The sequence below is a fragment of the Manis pentadactyla genome, chromosome 9 (assembly GCF_030020395.1).
Source record: "Manis pentadactyla isolate mManPen7 chromosome 9, mManPen7.hap1, whole genome shotgun sequence".
Taxonomy (NCBI): Eukaryota; Metazoa; Chordata; class Mammalia; order Pholidota; family Manidae; genus Manis; species Manis pentadactyla.
In genome coordinates this window covers 24,587,631-24,607,562 of record NC_080027.1, presented here as the reverse complement: position 1 = coordinate 24,607,562, position 19,932 = coordinate 24,587,631, and the positions used below count along the sequence as shown (strand labels likewise).

At 39.6% G+C, this 19,932-nt stretch overlaps 1 pseudogene; it reads right to left on the bottom strand.

Moving 5' to 3' along the window:
- Positions 1 to 11,039: 11,039 nt before the first annotated feature.
- LOC118931094 (6-pyruvoyl tetrahydrobiopterin synthase-like) lies at positions 11,040 to 11,604 on the bottom strand (annotated as a pseudogene).
- Positions 11,605 to 19,932: the final 8,328 nt, after the last annotated feature.

The window sequence follows — 19,932 nt, the reverse complement described above, 5'->3', positions numbered from 1 at the left end:
TTAACACACAGAAATCTGTGGCTTTCCTATATACTAACAATGAACCAATAGAAAGAGAAATCAGGAAAACAATTCCATTCACAATTGCATCAAAAAGAATAAAATACCTAGGAATAAACCTAACCAAAGAAGTGAAAGACCTATACTATGAAAACTACAAGTCACTCTTAAGAGAAATTAAAGGGGACACTAACAAATGGAAACCCACCCCATGCTCGTGGCTAGGAAGAATTAATATCGTCAAAATGGCCATCCTGCCCAAAGCAATATACAGATTCGATGCAATCCCTATCAAATTACCAGCAACATTCTTCAACGAACTGGAATAAATAATTCAAAAATTCATATGGAAACACCAAAACCCCCGAATAGCCAAAGCAATCCTGAGAAAGAAGAATAAAGTAGGGGGGATCTCACTCCCCAACTTCAAGCTCTACTACAAAGCCAGAGTAAAAAAGACAATTTGGTACTGGCACAAGAACAGAGCCACAGACCAGTGGAACAGACTAGAGAATCCAGACATTAACCCAGACATATATGGTCAATTAATATTTGATAAAGGAGCCATGGACATACAATGGTGAAATGACAGTCTCTTCAACAGATGGTGCTGGCAAAACTGGACAGCTACATGTAGGAGAATGAAACTGGACCATTGTCTAACCCCATACACAAAAGTAAATTCAAAATGGATCAAAGACCAGAATGGAAGTCATGAAACCATAAAACTCTTAGAAAAAAACATAGGCAAAAACCTCTTAGACATAAACATGAGTGACCTCTTCTTGAACATATCTCCCCGGGCAAGGAAAACAACAGCATAAATGGACAAGTGGGTCTATATTAAGCTGAAAAGCTTCTGTACAGCAAAAGACACCATCAATAGAACAAAAAGGTACCCTACAGTATGGGAGAATATATTTGTAAATGACAGATCCGATAAAGGCTTGATGCCCAAAATATATAAAGAGCTCACACACCTCAACAAACAAAAAACAAATAACCCAATTAAAAAATGGGCAGAGGAACTGAACAGACAGTTCTCCAAAAGAGAAATACAGATGGCCAACAGACACATGAAAAGATGCTCCACATCGCTAATTATCAGAGAAATGCAAATTAAAACTACAATGAGGTATCACCTCACACCAGTAAGGATGGCTGCCATCCAAAAGACAAACAACAACAAATGTTGGTGAGGTTGTAGAGAAAGGGGAACCCTCCTACACTGCTGGTGGGAATGTAAACTAGTTCAACCATTGTGGAAAGCAGTATGGAGGTTCCTCAAAATGCTCAAAATAGACTTACCATTTGACCCAGGAATACCACTCCTAGTAATTTTCCCTAAGAACGCAGAACTCAAGTTGAAAAAGACAGATGCACCGCTATGTATCGCAGCACTATTTACAATAGCCAAGAATTTGAAGCAACCTAAGTGTCCATCAGTAGATGACTGGATAAAGAAGATGTGGTACATATACACAATGGAATATTACTCAGCTATAAGAAGAAAACAAATCCTACCATTTGCAACAACATGGATGGAGCTAGAGGGTATTATGCTCAGTGAAATAAGCCAAGCAGAGAAAGAGAAATACCAAATGATTTCACTCATCTATGGTGTATAAGAACAAAGGAAAAACTGAAGGAACAAAACAGCAGCAGAATCACAGAACCCAAGAATGGACTAACAGGTACCAAAGAGAAAGGGACTGGGGAGGATGGGTGGGTAGGGAGGGATAAGGGGGGAAGAAGAAAGGGGGTATTATGATTAGCATGCATAATGGGGGGGTGAGAGATAGGGGAGGGCTGTACAACACAGAGAAGACAAGTAGTGACTCTACATTTTGCTATGCTGATGGACAGGACTGTAAAGGGATTTGTGGGGGGGACCTAGTATAGGGAAGAGCCTAGTAAACATAATATTCTTCATGTAATTGTAGATTAATGATAACAAAAAAAAAAAAGGAAGGAAAAGGGGGATTACTCCTGATAGGATAAAACTAACTAAATCAACGATTAAAGCATGCTTTAAATATCCTTAATTTTGATCATTTAAAGGGTGTCAGATGATCAGCTATGGAAGTACATTTTTCTGGTAATATTCCTTTCTCTTAAAAAAAAAAAAAGCAGTTCCTGTGTGGTGATCTCCAATAAGTTCTTCACAATGATATAAAGGGCATATCAAAGTGTGGGCAAGGGATTTGTTTGTGTTTATACAGAGGATCAAAACCTAATTTGGCTACCCAAAAAACGAATTAAGATATGATATGAAGAAGAACTTCCAACATCAACATTCTCTGGAAGAGTCATTCCAGAAGATGATCATCAAAAAACTTCAACAAAGATCCTGGCACTGTTGCAGTTGTAGCTGCATTCATTCCACTGGTTCCTGGACTTGCCATGGGAATGAAGAAGGAGATATCTAAACTGGCCTGTGCATACAGTAAAACAACAAATTTGACTGGATCTATACTGTTGGAACTCAACCAAGAATTAGGAGAAGTGCAAGTTGCAGCACTCCAAAATCTTGCAACTACAGACTATCTACTGTTAAAAGAACATATGAGATGTGAACAGTTCCCAGGAATGTGTTGTTTTAATTTGTCTGATTTTTCTCAAACTATTCAAATTTAGTTAGACAATATCCATCATATCATTGATAAGTTTTCACAAATGCCTAGGGTGCCTGTTTTTCTTGGTTTCACTGGAGATGGCTGGTAATTGTAGGTCTGCTTTGGTTATGTAGCTGTATTTCTATTATGTTAATGTGTGTGCACAATTTAATTAGTAGTTTAAAACCTATACATGCTTATGTTACTCTACAAAAAGATATGTCAAAGAAATAATCAATCTTCCCATGTTTTCTTCCGTCTGCTACTTCTATAGCTTTTCTTCTTCCTTCCTAATTACAACCCTTAAGTAGAATTCGTGCCTCATAACGAAATTACCGAGTATCATAATTCCTCCAAGTGGTAAAGATACCTCAAGACAAATGCTGGGCATAAAAGCCACAGGGCATAAATATGCAAATAAGTAAAAAGCTAACCTTTTCAAACAATATGGCTTCTCTCTCACTTACCAACTTTACATTTCCCTGTATGGCCCCGGAAGATGTCTGGTTAGCCAGAGACAGGTAAGATTCCTCAAGGGAGGAACAACCTAAGACAGGCACAGTCGCAGGGGGGCCATCAGGTGAGAAACTGGGGATCAACAGAGGTGAGGCTTAGAACCCCACCCCCCCTGTTTTGAGAGAAATCTTCTGCATCCGTGGATGTTTTGTTGCCCTTGTCTAGCTTGGATTAATACTTAGTCTATAGGCACATACCTGATCATCTACATTTGCCCTCTTACAGCACTTAACTATGTTTTCTACCTTTATCTTGCATCTACCTACCACTTCAGCATTTTATTAAAAATAATAATAATAATAATAACAATAATAATAAGGGAGAAATGTGGGATTCACATATAAATCAAGTATAAAAATCAAACGAATATTCATATTTGACCTGATTGTTTATAGTACATAATGCGTGATCAAAACCGAAAGTTTCTGTGATGACTGCCCTTGCACTCTTCACCATGTAAGAACTTATTCACTATGTAAGAATTTGTTCACCATGTAAAAACTTGTTCATTATGCTTTAGAAGATTGGAGACCGTTGAGAACTAGGCTTGGGGTTGATTAATGATTGTGCATTTAGTCCCCTATACAGAATTTTATTGTTGTTAACAACCATTTGATCAATAAATATGAGAGATGCCTTCTCAAAAAAAAAAAAATCCTACCTATCTGAATTAAAAGTCTAGCTGCTAATTTTAGAATGGAGTTGTTTGAAATTCAAAGCAATGACATCTTATGTCTCTAGGTTGTTCAAAGGGTCATCAGCTCAACCTGAAGGCCTGGTAGCAATGGAGCAAGGGGAGGGGCAGAAACAACCAAGAAGAGGAAATGCACTGGGTCATATGTCAAATGGCATCTGGTTTCAGTAGTATTCCATTGTATGCATGAACCAAAATATGATTAACCTATCTCCTCCTGTTGGACATTTAGGTTGCTACTCATTTTTTCATGATCATTTTTTAAGTTCAAAAAGGGACTTTTAAGAGGATTAGAAATCAGGGCTTATAGAGAGAAGATACAAAGACACAAGAAGAAGTGCCCATGCTCAGCCCCTCCCTCCTCAAGGTAACTCACTATCCTTACCACTGGAGACTTGACCTGCTACACAATTAAGAACTCAGGGTAGCAATGCATTCACCTAGAGTCCATGAGAACCTCTTCGGTGAGCTCATCAGTGCTCCTGATGTGCTTGCCCACTTCTTCAGATATAATGCCTGAAATAACTTGGCAGCTTAAGTCAGCAGTTTTCTGTCTGGGAAAAAGAAAACAGATCTGCTATCCATGATGACTTGCTATTTTTAATAAATTAAACATCAGGCATGAAACCAGTAGGCATTTTTGAAGGCATTTCAATCATTTACACTTCTTTTATTGAAAACCTAATTTCCATTGAACACACTCTTCCCCTAATCACCACACCTAATCCATCACCAAGGCCTCTGAGCTCTATTTTCTTTTCAAACTCCTCAAATCTTGTCCGCTGCTCTTCATATCATTCCATAATGCTAATGTCAGCCACACCCATTTCTCCCCTAAACTTTTGCAAAGACCAATACTGGCTTTTACTCTTACCTTTTACCTGTCACACAGCAGCCAATCATCTTTTAAAACATAAAGTAGATGTCACCCCTCTTCTGCTTAAACTCATTGTCCTCTTAAGAAAACTCAAAAAGTTTACAGTCCATTAGACAGTAGGTGATCTGGGTCCTGACTATCTCACTTCATCTCTTATTTCCTTTGCACATACTACCCTCAAGCCAAATAAGCTTCCTTTCTGCTCCTTGAACAAGCCAGAACCTTCCCTGCTTCTAAGACTCTATACTTGCTTTGCCCTCTGCCGAGAAACCTCTTTTCAGGCTCTGACATAACAGACTCCCTCCTTTCTGCAGGTCTCATGTCAAATATCACCTCGAGAGTGACCTTCCCTCACCAATCTAATTAAAGACTCCTCAAAAAGTTCTCTATCCTACCACTCTCACACTGATCACCATCTGAAGTTACTTTTGTAGTTTTTATTATTTATTGCTTTATATGTTTCCAAAAGAGATTTTTAAGTTCTCTGAGGAAAATATTGGACTTATTCACTCTTGTATCCCTAGTGCCTATCCAGAACTCGACATATAAAGACACTTAAAAAATATGTTAAGTCAATGTATCAACCACTTTTTTTGAATCTCAAACTACCGTGATTCTCACAGTGGCTCCTTGACCAGCAGCATCAGCACTGCCTGCAAACATGTCAGAAATGGAATTATTCCTTTGCCCCACCTCACCCAGACCTGCTAAATGTGAAATTCTGCTATGGCCCAACCATTTGTATTTTAACAACAAACCCTAAGTCATAATTGACCTTTTTATCTTCCCCATTTTACAGATGAATAAACTAAGAGGTTGAGTAATGTGTCCAAGTGAACAAGTGACGTATGTAGGTGCCAACTCTTAAGTCCTAGACCTTAACCACTGATCCGTGCTTCCTTAGATCTAGGAATTTATCAATAGAATGAAGTTTTTGCCTCCAGGATTAGTGCCATGATTCAAATATTTGAATCAATAATTCTATAACTCTGTGAAAATGGCTATTATGTGAGTTTTATAAAAGATCCTACGAGAACACAAATGCAAGACATCAGAACTCTGTCTGCAGTGAGAAGGGAAAACTTTGAATCCAAGTTCCTCTTCAGTTGTGCTTTTCCTAATAGGTATGAATAAGCAAAAGAGAAGAGGAACAGCATGGGTGAATCCAGCAACCTGGAAGTGGGGTTTTGGGTGAATGGGAGAGGGCAACAGGATAAGCTTGAAAGACTACAAAAGTAGCCAGATGCTGAATGGTCCCAATCTGCATTAGCTCGGGCTGCCACACAAACTACCAAGGACTGGGTGGCTTAAGCAACCCTCACTTATTTTCTCACAGTTCATCACTAGAAGTCAAGATTAGGGTACCAACATGCTCAGATTCTGGTGAAAACTCTTTCTGGCTTACAGATGGCCGCATTCTTGACATTCTCAAAATATGTGCTCATATCGCCTTTCTTCAGTGTGTGAGGATGGAGAGAGAGAGAAAGATCTGGTCTCTGTTCCTCTTATAAGGACAATAGAAAGCGGAGTCCTTATGAGACTCAAAGTCACTCACTGGGGCTTAGTGCTCTAACATATGAATTTGTGGGGGACATGTCAATCCATAGCATTTTGTCCCTGGTCCCCCAAAATTCACAACCTTGTTGCATACATTCATTCTATTCCTACAGCCCCAAAAGTCTTAATTTATTTCAGCATGAACTCTAAAGTCTAAGTCCAAAGTCTCATCCAAATATCATCAGATACGGCTGAGACTAGAGGTACAATTCATCCTGAGACTAAATTCTTCATGTGTTAAACAGATGGGTTATGTGCTTCCAAAATACAATGATGGGACAGGCATAGCATAGATGTTCCCATTACAAAAGGAAGAAACAAGAAACAAGAAAGGAGTGATGAGTCCCAACCAAGTCCAAAACCTAACAAGGCAAATTCTATTAGATCTTAAGCTTCAAAAATAATCCTCTTTGGCTCAATGTCCCTCTTTCCAGGCTCACTGCAGTAGCAGTGTCACCCTACGCAGCAATTTGTGATGGCCACCCTTGAACCCAAGAAGAACAGCCTTGCCCCAAGGGCCTGTGGTAGGAGTGGCTGCCCAGGCAATCTCAGCATCCACTTTGGGGTCATTCTTCTCTTTCCTTGAAGAACAGCACATATCATAGCAGGACAGCTCTCTGATCTGGTCCTGTACAATCCAAGAAGTCTGACAGCTTTCCTTCATTCTGTCACAATTTCTCTGTCCCCTTTTGTCCAAACTGGCAGTGTCTCTGCTGTTATAATCCCATATTTATTCCTGGCTTCTGCTGAGATAGGAGATTAGGTCATGGGAAACCTCTTTCTGGAATGACCATCCAGCCACATCCTTGGGGTTCTCTCCAGAACAAGCTTCTTCATTTTGTGCAATAAGGATAGGCTAACAATTTTTTCAAATCTGTAAGTTCTGGTTCCTTTTTGCTTGACAATTCCTTCTTCAATTCATCTCTCTCCTCTCACATTTTACTACAAGCAATCAGGGGGAACCAGGCCACTCTTTCAACACTTTGCTTAGAAATCTCCTCAGCTAAATATCCAATTTCATTACTTGCAGGTTCTACCTTCTACAAAACGCAAGAACATAATTCAACCAAGTTCTTTGTAACAAGAAACACCTTTTCTACAGTTTCTAATAAAGACTGTTTCTCACTTCCACTTAAGATCTCACCAGAATGGCCTTAGCATCCTTATTTATAGGAATATTCTGTTGCTAGCAATATAGGCTTTTCCTAGCATGTACCTCAAAACTCCTCCAGCCTCTACACATGATCCAGTTCCAAAGTTCTTTCTAGCACCCCACTTCTTGGTACCAAAATCTATGTTAGTCTGCTAGGGCTGTCACAACAAAATACCACAGACTGTTGTCTTAAAGAACTGAAATGCATTTCTCACAGTTCTGGAGGCTGAGAAGTCTAAACTCAAAGTGTTGGCAAGATAGGTTTCATTTTGAACAAACTCTATTGTCTCATAAGGACATCAGTCCTACCAGATGAAGGCCCTCCCCTTATGGCCTCATTTAATTTTAATTCCCTCCTAAAGATCCTCCCTCCAAATGTCACACTGGGGATTAGGGCTTTAACATATGAACCTGAGGAGCTGGGGAGATAAAATTAGGTCCACAGCACCTTGCTACAGTTTGCCTTTTATCCTAAGAGAAATGGAGTATTGTCGAACATCTTTAATGAAAAGGCAAGGTCCAACATTTCTTATTTTTTTACACATTTTAAAGAGGGGTTCAGTATAATTTCAAAGAATATAATATTTACACATTTTAAAGAGGGGTTCAGTATAATTCCAAAGAACATATAAGTCAGCAATGCAACCAAGGGCACTCCTGCCAGTAGGGAATGGGAAGCACAGTTCCCTCCACCTGTCAGCAGCATCTTCAGTCCCCTGGATTCTGCTTTGGCTCCTCTATAACTTGTTTATTGTTCCTGCTCCTAATTGGGATCTGCATAGTATCTGCTCATTAAGCTTGAATTAAACATCACTTCACAAGAAACTGACAACTGATAATAAAGGGAAAGCTACCATTATAAATTACCTGGTACTTGTATGGTAAGGCAGATACTGGAGTTTACTTTTTCAAATGAGTCAAGTACAAGACTCAGAATTTTTGCCTTGCAGCCATGGAATGATATTTTGAAATGCATATGCCTAAAGAATTACATGATCTTTGCAAATAATTTGACAGATCTTTGAGCTTGTATTATATAGCAAAAACTTGAAGTGCTTATTACTAGTTAATATTACGTCTATGTAACAAGCATCTCAGCATATGTTGTATGGTCTCCAAATTATAGAAATATCACACTATCAAGAAAATGGTTTGAAAAGAATCTAGAAAAACTTTATACACACAAGGATTTTTAATATCAGGCATTTATGTACTCAACGGAGTTTTCACAGATCACAGATCTGTGATGCACCATGATTATGGGTCTGTGCAAGTTGAGAAAAGGAAACGCATTACTGGACAGGAGTCCGAACATCTCATTTATGGATATTCAATTCAGTTGTAAAGATAAAGCAATGAAAGACATTAATGAGCTCTGGTGCTTAGCACTGCATTGCAAACTGGAACACAACCATGGAACTGCATAAAAATTAAACAAGTTTAACCTCTAAATGCTGCAAATGTGTGGTTCATCAAGCGCCGTTCTTTTCCAAGAACTTTTTCAGGTTCATGCTGAGTTTCAGTGAAGCATGCTCCCAGACTGAGTAGCATGAACTTAGAATCAATTTGCATATGGACATTCTTGAGAACTTGCTGTGAAAAGCTGCTAGTCTTTTACAATGTTTTTCCATGCCATCCACACAGTTCGGTACATTGAGCAGATACAGACTTGCTGAAAGAGATTACGTATGCAAATTTTTTACTTTCAATGTATACACATAATTAAGTGGGGATGAACTAACTGAAGAAAATTGCCTTTTCCCCTCTAAAGTTAAAATGAATGTAGCACTGGTTTAAAGAAAATAATAATAATAATAATAATAATAATAATAATAATAAACCTCCTTAGACAAGCCTGAGGACTCTGGCTATACCCAGGGTAGGAAGTAAGGACAATACAAGTTCAAGAACAAGCAGGCCCACCTTCACCTCCTGTCAGGGTCTTTTCAGTAGGCCTAAAGTTTCCATTTGTTTTCACTTTCACCAATTATCACATACTGTTGTTAGAGTAGGTAGGTCATTAGACATAAGCAGGGAGAAGGAGGGTGACTTGGTTGAATGCTTGCTTAGATTCTACACATTTTGTACCAGCTGTTACAGCGAGTGGGGAGTGAGGGTATAGATAATAAACCAGCCAAATTGGGTCGGTTCCAACATGGAGGAGAAGCAGACACTGACTTCCCCTCCAGATACATTATACACTCGTTAACAGTAAAATTCACTCCCCTTGGTACAAATCACACCTCCCCATGCCATGACAGTTTGGAGGAGAAGCAAACGTAGTCAAAAAACTCCCCAGCGTGGCATTAAGGTAGAGTAAGGCTCAACTCTAGAAGACTACCTGTTCCCTTTGAAATCTAATCTTACTTATTAGTGAATATTCATCTTCCTTCATATAAAAAAGGCTCCCTGTTGTTCCCTTGGCACAACCCCCTCTGGGCCTGCCTGTGCCCCCACCCTGGGCATGTACTCTTATTTTTCTCTGAACTTTATTATCCAAATAAACTCTTAAGGCTCAGCTCCTTTTTCTCATCTGTTTGTTCTTGAATTCTTTCTCATAACAAGACCAAGGACCCATCTCCAGCAACACAGTCACATAGTGCCATTTGAAAAAAAAGGATTTAAATTTATTAAATCCTTACTAGGTGCACATACAGACACATAAACTTAATTGTAATAAAATTCTTATTTGGCACACACTGCTATTCCATTTTACAGATAAAGAAACTGAATCTTGGAAAGATTAAACAACTTGCGAAGGTCAGAGTGCCAGTAAACGCGAGCTATTTCCACTAGTCCATGCATCTTCATCTTCGTATCTTACTTTTTCTTCCAGAGTATAAACACCAGATTTATATTTTCTATATTCATCACAGTGTCTAGTACAACAGTGCCTATGTGAAAAACACTCCACAAATGTAGTGATAGGTGAATATATGGTAACTATACACAGAAGTGAAGGGAAGAGAACTTATTTTACTGCAATGGTGGTTCTCCTGCCAATACATCCTTTGGGTCTCTATTTTTCTAATCATTCAAAACTTGATCTCTGTGGTCACTTTTCTTGAATAAAATTAGCCCTTAAAAGGATTCAGTTTACAACTGCTTCGTTATCTTTTATCTTCCTATGGAAACTATATTCAGAATTCTTATACTTAGGTACATCAATCAATCTTCCAGATTCTGGAGAAAGATTTCTACATTTATTGTTATACATTGTACATCAGAAAGGGCCCAATAAAGAATCATTTATAAGTAATCCATTATCAAAAGCAGTCTATGGATACCAGGGCACAGCTGACAAATGAATTACCTGGATTCTTTTAGTCAAACCAGAATTTGGACTGTTAGCTTTTTAGTTTTACTATTTTTTTGTATTGAAAATGAAGTGATATTTAATCTACAGATTAAAGACTCTAAATGATACGCAGGATACATTAAAAATTTGGTTTTGAAATAGGTTTGAATTTAAAATACATCTTACAATGATTTTAGTAGCTCAGGCACTCCAGAACACAATGTGGAGGTGCAACCATTATGGGATGACTTCTGAGTAGACCAAGAGGATAAAGGCCTTTTCAAATATGGGAAGAAATTAAATCTCTCTACAGCATTAAACCCTAACAGTTACTGTCCCTTATAGACCACACTATTATTGTCAGTTTCATAGACTTTTACTGTATAAAGAAATCCCACAGGAAATAATTTCTGGAGGCTTTCCCAGATATACACAATTACATTTTCTGCCGTGCTTACAGTGTCTGTAAAGTACGGCACATCAAGGTCCAGATTCTTCTGATCAATAGGCTTCATAATTACCTCCTCCATATGCTCTTTGAGGTCCATCAAATTCATTACCATCCCTGATAGGATCAATCATGCACAAAGACCAACAATGAAGCAATACTGATTTGAGCAGAATTTTTCAACACAGAGTCTATCACGTTGGCTGAAAAGAGGGCCCAGCCATCTGCACAAACCACACGGATATTTTCATTCAACACATACCTCTCTGTGTACTGTCACCTCACCTTTGTAACTGTGACCGTGGCCATGTGGATTGTTGCATTTCCCAAATCGTCTTGTTTTCTTCATTACTCAGAGATCCGCTGTGCAGCCAGTGCATCGCACTGAAGGAGAAGAGGAGGGACAATCGCGTCCTGCAGCGACGGCCTGAGCCCACAGTGCTCATCACCCAGCTCTCAGCTCTTTAAATCCAGTCATAAATTCCTTAAGACAGGCAAGAGTACTACATCAACGATTTTCAGCTCCTTTGGTCACAGCTATATCCACAAAATCCTAAAAATACCTTAGCTGCCAACTGGCATTCAGATGTATGTGTAATGCTGGCAGGTTCATGTTGAATCGCCTCCTACAGAAATTCATCTTTTCTTATCTAAAATAAGGTTATTTCTGCAAATCTAATAAGTAGGAAAATAGAAATTGCTTATTTCAGAGAAGATGGATCTGCTTTCTTTTTTCACTTTTGTTAACTATTAAGTCCTTTCTATCTCATTAAACAATATTTGTAGTTGTGGTACGAGATGTCCCAGAAGTAAAACCCCACCCTCTTCACACCTGTCTCCCACTTAACCACCAACCTTTCCAGCACTACAGAAGAATCCAGAGGAGGCAGGCTGTATAAATTGGGGAAAAGGGAATGGTAAGATAAGAATAATGGTGTGGTTTTTTTTAAAGATAGCTGATTTATATCTCAAATAATATGATACTTGACTTTGTTTCAATAGCCAAAAGTAGCAGGAGCTTATTTTGCTTGCCAATTACAAATCAAAATCTAATTTATCTTCCACTAGCAAGACTTCAAGGTCTTTTTCACCATCAGTGCTTTCCAGGTTTTTCTAATCCATTTAATGTCTGTATTTCACATTATTTTGCCACATAGGTATCAAGTTGCATCTGCCAAAACTAAATCTCATTCTACTAATTCCTACTCCTGTTACTAAGCTTTTCAGTCCCTTCATATGACTTTTCCAGAGAGAGCACCCACTGCACTTCAGCACAAAGCCCCTGTCCTGTTTGACGCACTGCAACATGTCTGATAAACAGTGCCCCTGTATCATGTAAGTGTATAGTCATTCAACCTCCATATACACACTGAAATAATCCAGGTCCCTGGGCACGCATCCCGCATACAGAAATCCATGCCAAGCCATTTCCTTCTGAAGGCATGCATGGGTATGCACCCTGCAGTGAATTCTCTGCCAAATCATAGGGATTATCAGAAATTGCAGTGCTCAGTAACAATCACTGACCTTGCAGACACATTAAGCTGAGAAAATAAAATGACTTCATTATAAATTCCCAAATCCTACAATTAAATATTCTACAAGCCTTCCTATTCATGTCTCAAGTATCATCCAAAGTTCTGAGCTTGAGTACAGAAGAGCATTGACTTCAGTATTTTCTTCCCAACCTAAACCAAATATTAATTATATAACCTTCATATAAACCAAATGAAATACTGACTACGTAATCCATTAAGTATAATAGAATGATTCAGGTGATCTGCCAGGCTGGTGCTCTGCAAATGCCCTGAACACAGCACAACCGATGCTGAATCTCCCAATTATAGAAATGTGTATGCCCACTGTGAGCTAATTGTCTAGTTGCTAATAATGATATTAAGTATAGGAAATTTCCTGATTAGTAGGCACCATGATGAATGGTAAACAGATGAAAAAGAACACTACTGGGATTGAAATCTTGGGTACATTCCCACCCCTGACATGAAACTACTGTCTTTCTGGGCAAAATAAAACTTCTCTGGGATACATTTTCAATACTAACGACGGAGTAGGGCTAGATCATTAAAAAAACAGTTTATAGAGAGGCGTTCTACAATGTACTTCCAATCTACAGATTTCCACAATAACTCAGTAATACTAGAAATCAATTTTTCATATACATGACCAATGAGAAGAAAAAGTTAACTTCAGGAATGTAGGTACATTCCCTTTTCTTTAAGCTTGTTTGTTAACCAAATTTTATAACAGTAAATAATAATCTTATCAGAGAATAATGAGCCCTTGTTATATAAAAAGAAACCTTGAGTTTGAAATGGTTCCACTGGTGAAACATTTCATGTAAAACTCTTATTACAGTTGATCTTATGGGAGACATTAAGCAAAATCAAATAAACTGTGTGTCTGGCATATTTTAGTTAGTGACAAAAATACTCTAATTACACCTATCTATGAATTGAGTAAAATGAAATCAATTCAACTATTAGATTCCTATTATATTCTACAGCTCTAATACACTATGTTAACAATTATTCCCTATCCAGTTTCAAATTGAGCTTTTGTACAGTCCCTTAATAGAATAATACTAACAGAGACACGAGACTTGGGTAGGGAGAGACAAAAACATCTTGCTGTTGTTCCGGCTCTCCAAAGCAGCCTCGGTGGAAGGCAGGTCAACTTAGATACGATGCACTTGTGCTTCCAGACTGTGGGCGGAGGAGCAAACCGAGCGGCTGGTGCTGAGACACTGCTCATTGCCAGGGAAGAGCAATCCGGGGCCCTTTGCAGAGAGGACTCGGGGAGCTTTGTCCTCACTTTCCAGAATCCGGGGAAGACGGGGTTTTCTCTGCTCATTACCTTCCTCCTGCGACCCTTTTCAACATCTGACCTCCGACCGGAGGACACTGCGGAGGTTTCACTCCACTAAGTACACAGAGCCAGTGCCAGCTGCTCGTCTATCACGTGGGAGGGCTGAACCAAAGGAAGCCATTGAGCTCCTGTCTCCGTGAGGAGCACCAAGACGAGCTGTGCCTCTCTCTTGTGGAGGGCCTGCCAAATCAGAACGGAGGTGGTCAACTGGGAGGCACTCCCCGGAGAGGCAGCTGGCCAGTACCGGGAGCGGGGCCCTTTGTTCCCCCTCATCACAGCCTGAGGACCTTCTTTCCTCTGTGATCTGGTTGTCCAGATGATTCCTGCTATTTCTTTCAAGGCCTCTGACAAATGTACCATTTGGAACATCAGGAATGGATACTTTCAGATCTTTTAAGTTCAATCAATTCTTGAGTGATATTTGAATTTTCTTTGGGTATGTTCCTTTTTTTTGTGTGTGGTATCATTAATCTACAATTACATAAAGAACATTATGTTTACTAGGCTCCCCCTTTCACCAAGTCCCCTCCACATACCCCTTCACAGTCACTGTCCATCAGCATAGTAAGATGCTGTAAAATCACTACACGTCTTCTCTGTGTTGCGCAGCCCTCCCCGTGCCCCCCCACATACACTATACATGTTAATCGTAATGCCCCCTTTCTTTTTCCCCGCCTTTGTTCCTCCCTTCTCACCCATCTTCCCCAGTCCCTTTCCCTTTGGTATGGTCTTGAGACTTCTCGGCTGACAGCTCTCATCTCAACAATATGAACTTTCCTTTCCTGAGAAGTCAGAGGGATTTGATAATAGCCAGTGATTCTTCATAGTTTTCCTGAAATAATTCCTAGTGGAATTTTGTAAGTGTACAGGTTTTCACATGCATTCACTGATTTGCTTATGTTTGCATCTTTTTTGGAAAGATGCTTCTTTTTCTTACAGGGTAAATTCTCTGTAAATTGGATTTGAGATACAAATTTGTTTTTCTACAAGCAGTAGAACTTGATGTTTCTGTTGGAGCTTTTAGCTCTCGCTTTCTGACTGGGTGTTTTCTAACTGAAGCCAGTGTTTCTTGATTTGGAAACTTTCCATATGATGTTTCAGTAGATCCATTATTTTAGCCAGTCCAGTTAATTTCTTGTGTATTTGGTTACTTTCTATTTGAAATGTTGTAAATAAATATGTAACTATACCACATTCAAAACTCTCTGGGATTTATTTTGTAACAGATTTTCATGCATTCAGTATATCCAATTCCAAGCTCCCATGGTTCATGTTGTATTTCCCCAAAAGCAGCGGTTCTGTAGCTCATCTTTAGCAAGGTTCACCTACAGGCTTGATCTGATTTTATTACCGGGAACTTACTCCATAGGCAGTTTAGGGTTTTCTGAAACATTATTTTTTTCCTCTTTTAATAAATTTGCCCACTTTCTTCTACCATTTTTGAGATTCTTGTGAAAGCACCTGTATGCTTCTCTGATGATCAGAAATTTCTTCCAAAGCCTCTGTTAATGTTGTCCAAACCAGTTCTCCATTTTTCTGATGGGTTTTAAAGGATATTTTGGCTGCAAATATTTGATGTTGCTCTTGCTTTGTTGAGTCATCTGAGGCCTGAGTCTTACCTATAATGTCAGTCACCAGCCAAACCTGTAAACATTCAGATTTCTCTTTCCATGCTTTTCTACAATAATTCATTTTAAGACAAAATGAAGATGTTTAGCTTTCAAGCTCTTTACTCATGGTCTTAACATTTGCTAGAACTGAAAGTTCTCAAGCTAATTTCTAGTACAGTTAATTGAAGGTCTCCACATTCTTTTGCAATGTGGCTGAAACTATCAAAAATTGTAATGCTTTTCCTTTAGAAGGGTAGAAACTCCAGTGATCAGTTGTCTCTCTTTGCACAGTACTAAGTTGTTTTCAGCACAAAAACCTCCACTATGATTATAAAAACTGCCATCTTCCATAGCATTCTCTGGGGCTCTGGGCCTGGACTAAGGTGTTTTGGCAGTGGTGTTACCACCTGGAACAAGGGCTCCAGGGTCAGCATAATTCAAAGCATCTCAGCCCTCAGGGGCTCCCAAGGTCACTGCTAAGTCATCTCAGAATGCCAGAATCCTGGGGCCACCCCTGATAACAGAGTGCAATGCTGACGATTCTTCCCAGGACCTCCTTAGTGCCAGGCAACCACGACAGACCTCAGTGGAGGTGACTGAGGGGACAAAAAGGACAAAGAGTGTTTACCATACCCTTATAGCTTGATCCACAAAGAAAGTGGTCATATCCCATGGCCATGGGGTACTGACAAGGCTCTGTGGGCCACAGAGAAGGGCCTTTGGCTCCGGCCACCTTAAGCCCTTCTTGGCTGCCTCAAGTAGAGAAGAAGTAAATGTCCTTCCATACCCTGCTTTCTATTCAACAATCTTTTAGTTTTGTGGCCTTGGAGACCTGACCTAGCCCATCACGATCAGAGAAAACTGCCTTTCAGTGCTCTCCTTGATTTGTATCTGCCTCACCTTGGATTTGTTTGGGGAAGGATGTGAGAGAGCTTATGAGGAATCTTGCGTGAGGTTTCACTCCACTAATGTCCCCTTTAAAAAATTAGGAAGAAATAATCAAAATTGTTTAATCTATTGCTTTTTCCCCTTAAGAGCCTCTATTTTTTAGAATAGTTTCAGGTTTACAGCAATTTTGAGCAGAAGATACAGAGATTTCCCAGGTACCTCCTGCCCCCACACACACATACCCCATCAGAGTGGCACATTTGTTGTGACCTCAGTGTTACAACTGATGAACCTACACTGACACACCATCACTCAGAGTCCCCAGTTTACCATAGGATTCATTCTTGGTGGTGTACTTTCCATGGGTTTGGACAAATGTATAATGACATGTATCTACCATTGTAATATCATACAGAGTATTTCACTGCCATAAAAATCCTCTGTGCCCACCTATTCATTACTTCCCCTCCAAATCCCTGACAATCCCTGATCTTTTTATTTTCTCCATCATTTTGTCTTTTCTGGAATATCATATACTTGGATTTATACAGTATGAAGCCTTTTCATATCAGTTCTTTTGCTTGATAATGTGCATTTAAGTTTCCTTGTCTTTTCATGGTTTGATAGCTCATTAATTCTACTGAAGAATAATATTCTATTATCTGGATGTACCCCAGTTTATTTATCCACTTACTAAAGGACATTTTGGTTGCTTCCAAGTTTTGGCAATTATGAATAAAGCTGCTATAAATACCTATATGCAGGTTTTTGTGTGTACATAGTCTACTGCCCTTTTATAGATGCAGAGTGGAAGGCTCAGAGAAGGTATGTGACTTGCCTAAGACCACCTGGGTACCAGAGGGCAGGAACAGGATCTGTCTGCATAGCTGATTCCCAGGCCTCTGCCCAATCAGATAACCACCCACTATCAGCTATAATCTCCCGTTGGCTGTGCAATGGTGGGGAAAGAGGGAGCGGTACTTCACAGTGCTCCCAGGGTTGCTTCCAGCAGGGTTAATTCCAGAGCGTAACGGGAAGAACAGATTCTGAACTAAACCTAAGCACTAGGCCACAGGCTAGCCTAGGAAGTATGGGGTCCAAATGTAGCAGAAACTGCACTGAGTCCCACCCTGGAATCCCAGCTCCATTACATACTGCTCTAAACCTCTCAGCTCCTCAGTTTGCTCACCCATAAAATGGGGATAATGTGAAAATACCTGCATATGATGGATCTTAAACAGAATTAAACTTCAATCCATCATTCATTTTTATCCACATAGGATATGCACAAGATGACAATTTATGGATGGTTAATAATATATTTTAACAGTGGCTCTTATCCTTGGCCACACATTAGAATCACCAAAGGAGATTTTTTTAAATTACTGGTACCCAGCACCAGAGATTCAGATTTGATCGATTTGGGGTGTGCCCTGGACATTGGAATTTTTAGAAGCTCCCCAGGTAATTCTAATATGCAACCAATGTTGCGACTATAATATGTTAAAAGCTAGTATTAATGAGCACTTATAGGTGCTAATCATTGCCACATTGCAAAGCCTTTAATCCTCACAACTCCACATGGCAAATACTACTACTTTACTCATGAAGAAAGAGAGACTCAAAGAGACAAATAATTTTTCCAAAAGCCACACAGCTATAAAATGAGAATGTAGAGATTTGAATTTTGGTCCATCTTTGCAGAACAAGCTGGTGGCTACCAGCTAATACCATGAAGGCACAGGGTCCACAGGCTATTTTTACTGCACTTCCTGGCTCCTCTCAAAGTCACACCCGCTGCTTTTCTGCATTTTGAGCATCACATTCACACTGCAGTATCAAGAGTCATCCCGCGTTGTTCCTAAAAGGAGCTAAGCCAGATAACAAAGATCAAAATCCCAGGCCAGTTTAGAGTTGGAGGTGACAAAATTCTCAGTGATTTCACTCGCAAAGACCCAAACAGCAGATTTTCCTCCTAGTCTTCTCAAACTCTTCTTGCTGATCACCTTTGCCCACCACCTCATTCCTCCTTCAACCACACAGTCAAATGGATCAATGGAAAATTACCATTTGGAATCACTCAATGTCACTCCAAAGGTACTTGGCAGGACAAAGGGCAGTCGGGAAGGAAACGGGTAGCAAATGAGACTGATTGACAGACAGTTAATATGTCAGAGACACTCAGAACCAGGAGGCAACTGATTAATGCCCAACCCTGGCAAGAAGCTGAGAGTGGAAGACACATTGCCTGACAGTATGCAATAGATCCCCATTATTTCCATCATCTACCATTAAGTATCTAAGTTTCCCCCACATTCACTCTAGTTCCAGTTCATTGTCTAACATAAGTACAGGCAGGGGGAGTTTTTTAAGGACTCAGCCACATTCAGAAAGAACTTCTCTTTGAGCTTCCTTTCGGAGGTTCTCTCTGAATTTCTGCCTTTAGTCCTGATCACAAGACTAAATTAAAAACTTGCTGAGACAAAGGGCTTCATCAGAAACCTCTGAGGAGCAGTCAGGCAGGAGATTAAGCCCTGGGTTACTCAGGCTTCCTTCTCTTAGCATTTGTATCTATCAGTGGGAGGGAGAAGGAAGGCCAGATCCTTCGGAATACTGAATCCATACTGGCCTTCTTTAGCAACTGTTACTGGGGAAGGCAGTGTGACTTAGTGAAATAATCTTTATCTTTGTAGCCAGGAAATGGTAGTATGTGCTCCAGCTGACTATCTGTTAGTCCTGTGAGCTTGGACAAGTCCCTTAAACTTTCTGGGCCTCAGCTTCCTCATACAAATTGAGGAGAAAATAACTTCCTCACAGAGTTATTGGGAGGGGCAAATGGACTAATGTATACAAAGGTCCTTGTAAAGCACTTGCCATCATAAAGATTAACTGGCTGTCTCCTGTTGCTGGAGAGAATCATTACCTGCAGTTATATTGAAAAATCCCTGCTGCTAGGCACCCTGGAGCAAGCAACACAGAAATGCCCAATTGAAAAACAGCCTCAACACAAATCAATGCTGACTATTTAAATCATCTACGCCAGTGACTTTTGCTTTAGAGCTCTGTTTGAAAGCACTGTATGTTTTCTCATACGTATGCCATATGTCTCTCTGGGCCCAAAGTCCCACAGGCTCCTCATTCTCTCGGTTTCAGCCACTCCAGAGAATGACTCTTTGTGGTGCTCCCTGTGACTCCTCCAAAAATAAATCTGCATGTGATACATATTGTTTTTAATTTACATCATACAATTCCAAATGTACCATCGAAAATGGTATAACTCCATCCAATCATTACTTACATGCTGTGACAATTGTTAAAAATATAATAAACTTCAATTATGTAAACATTCAGCTAATTTAATAAACTTGTTAATTTTATATTACATAAACT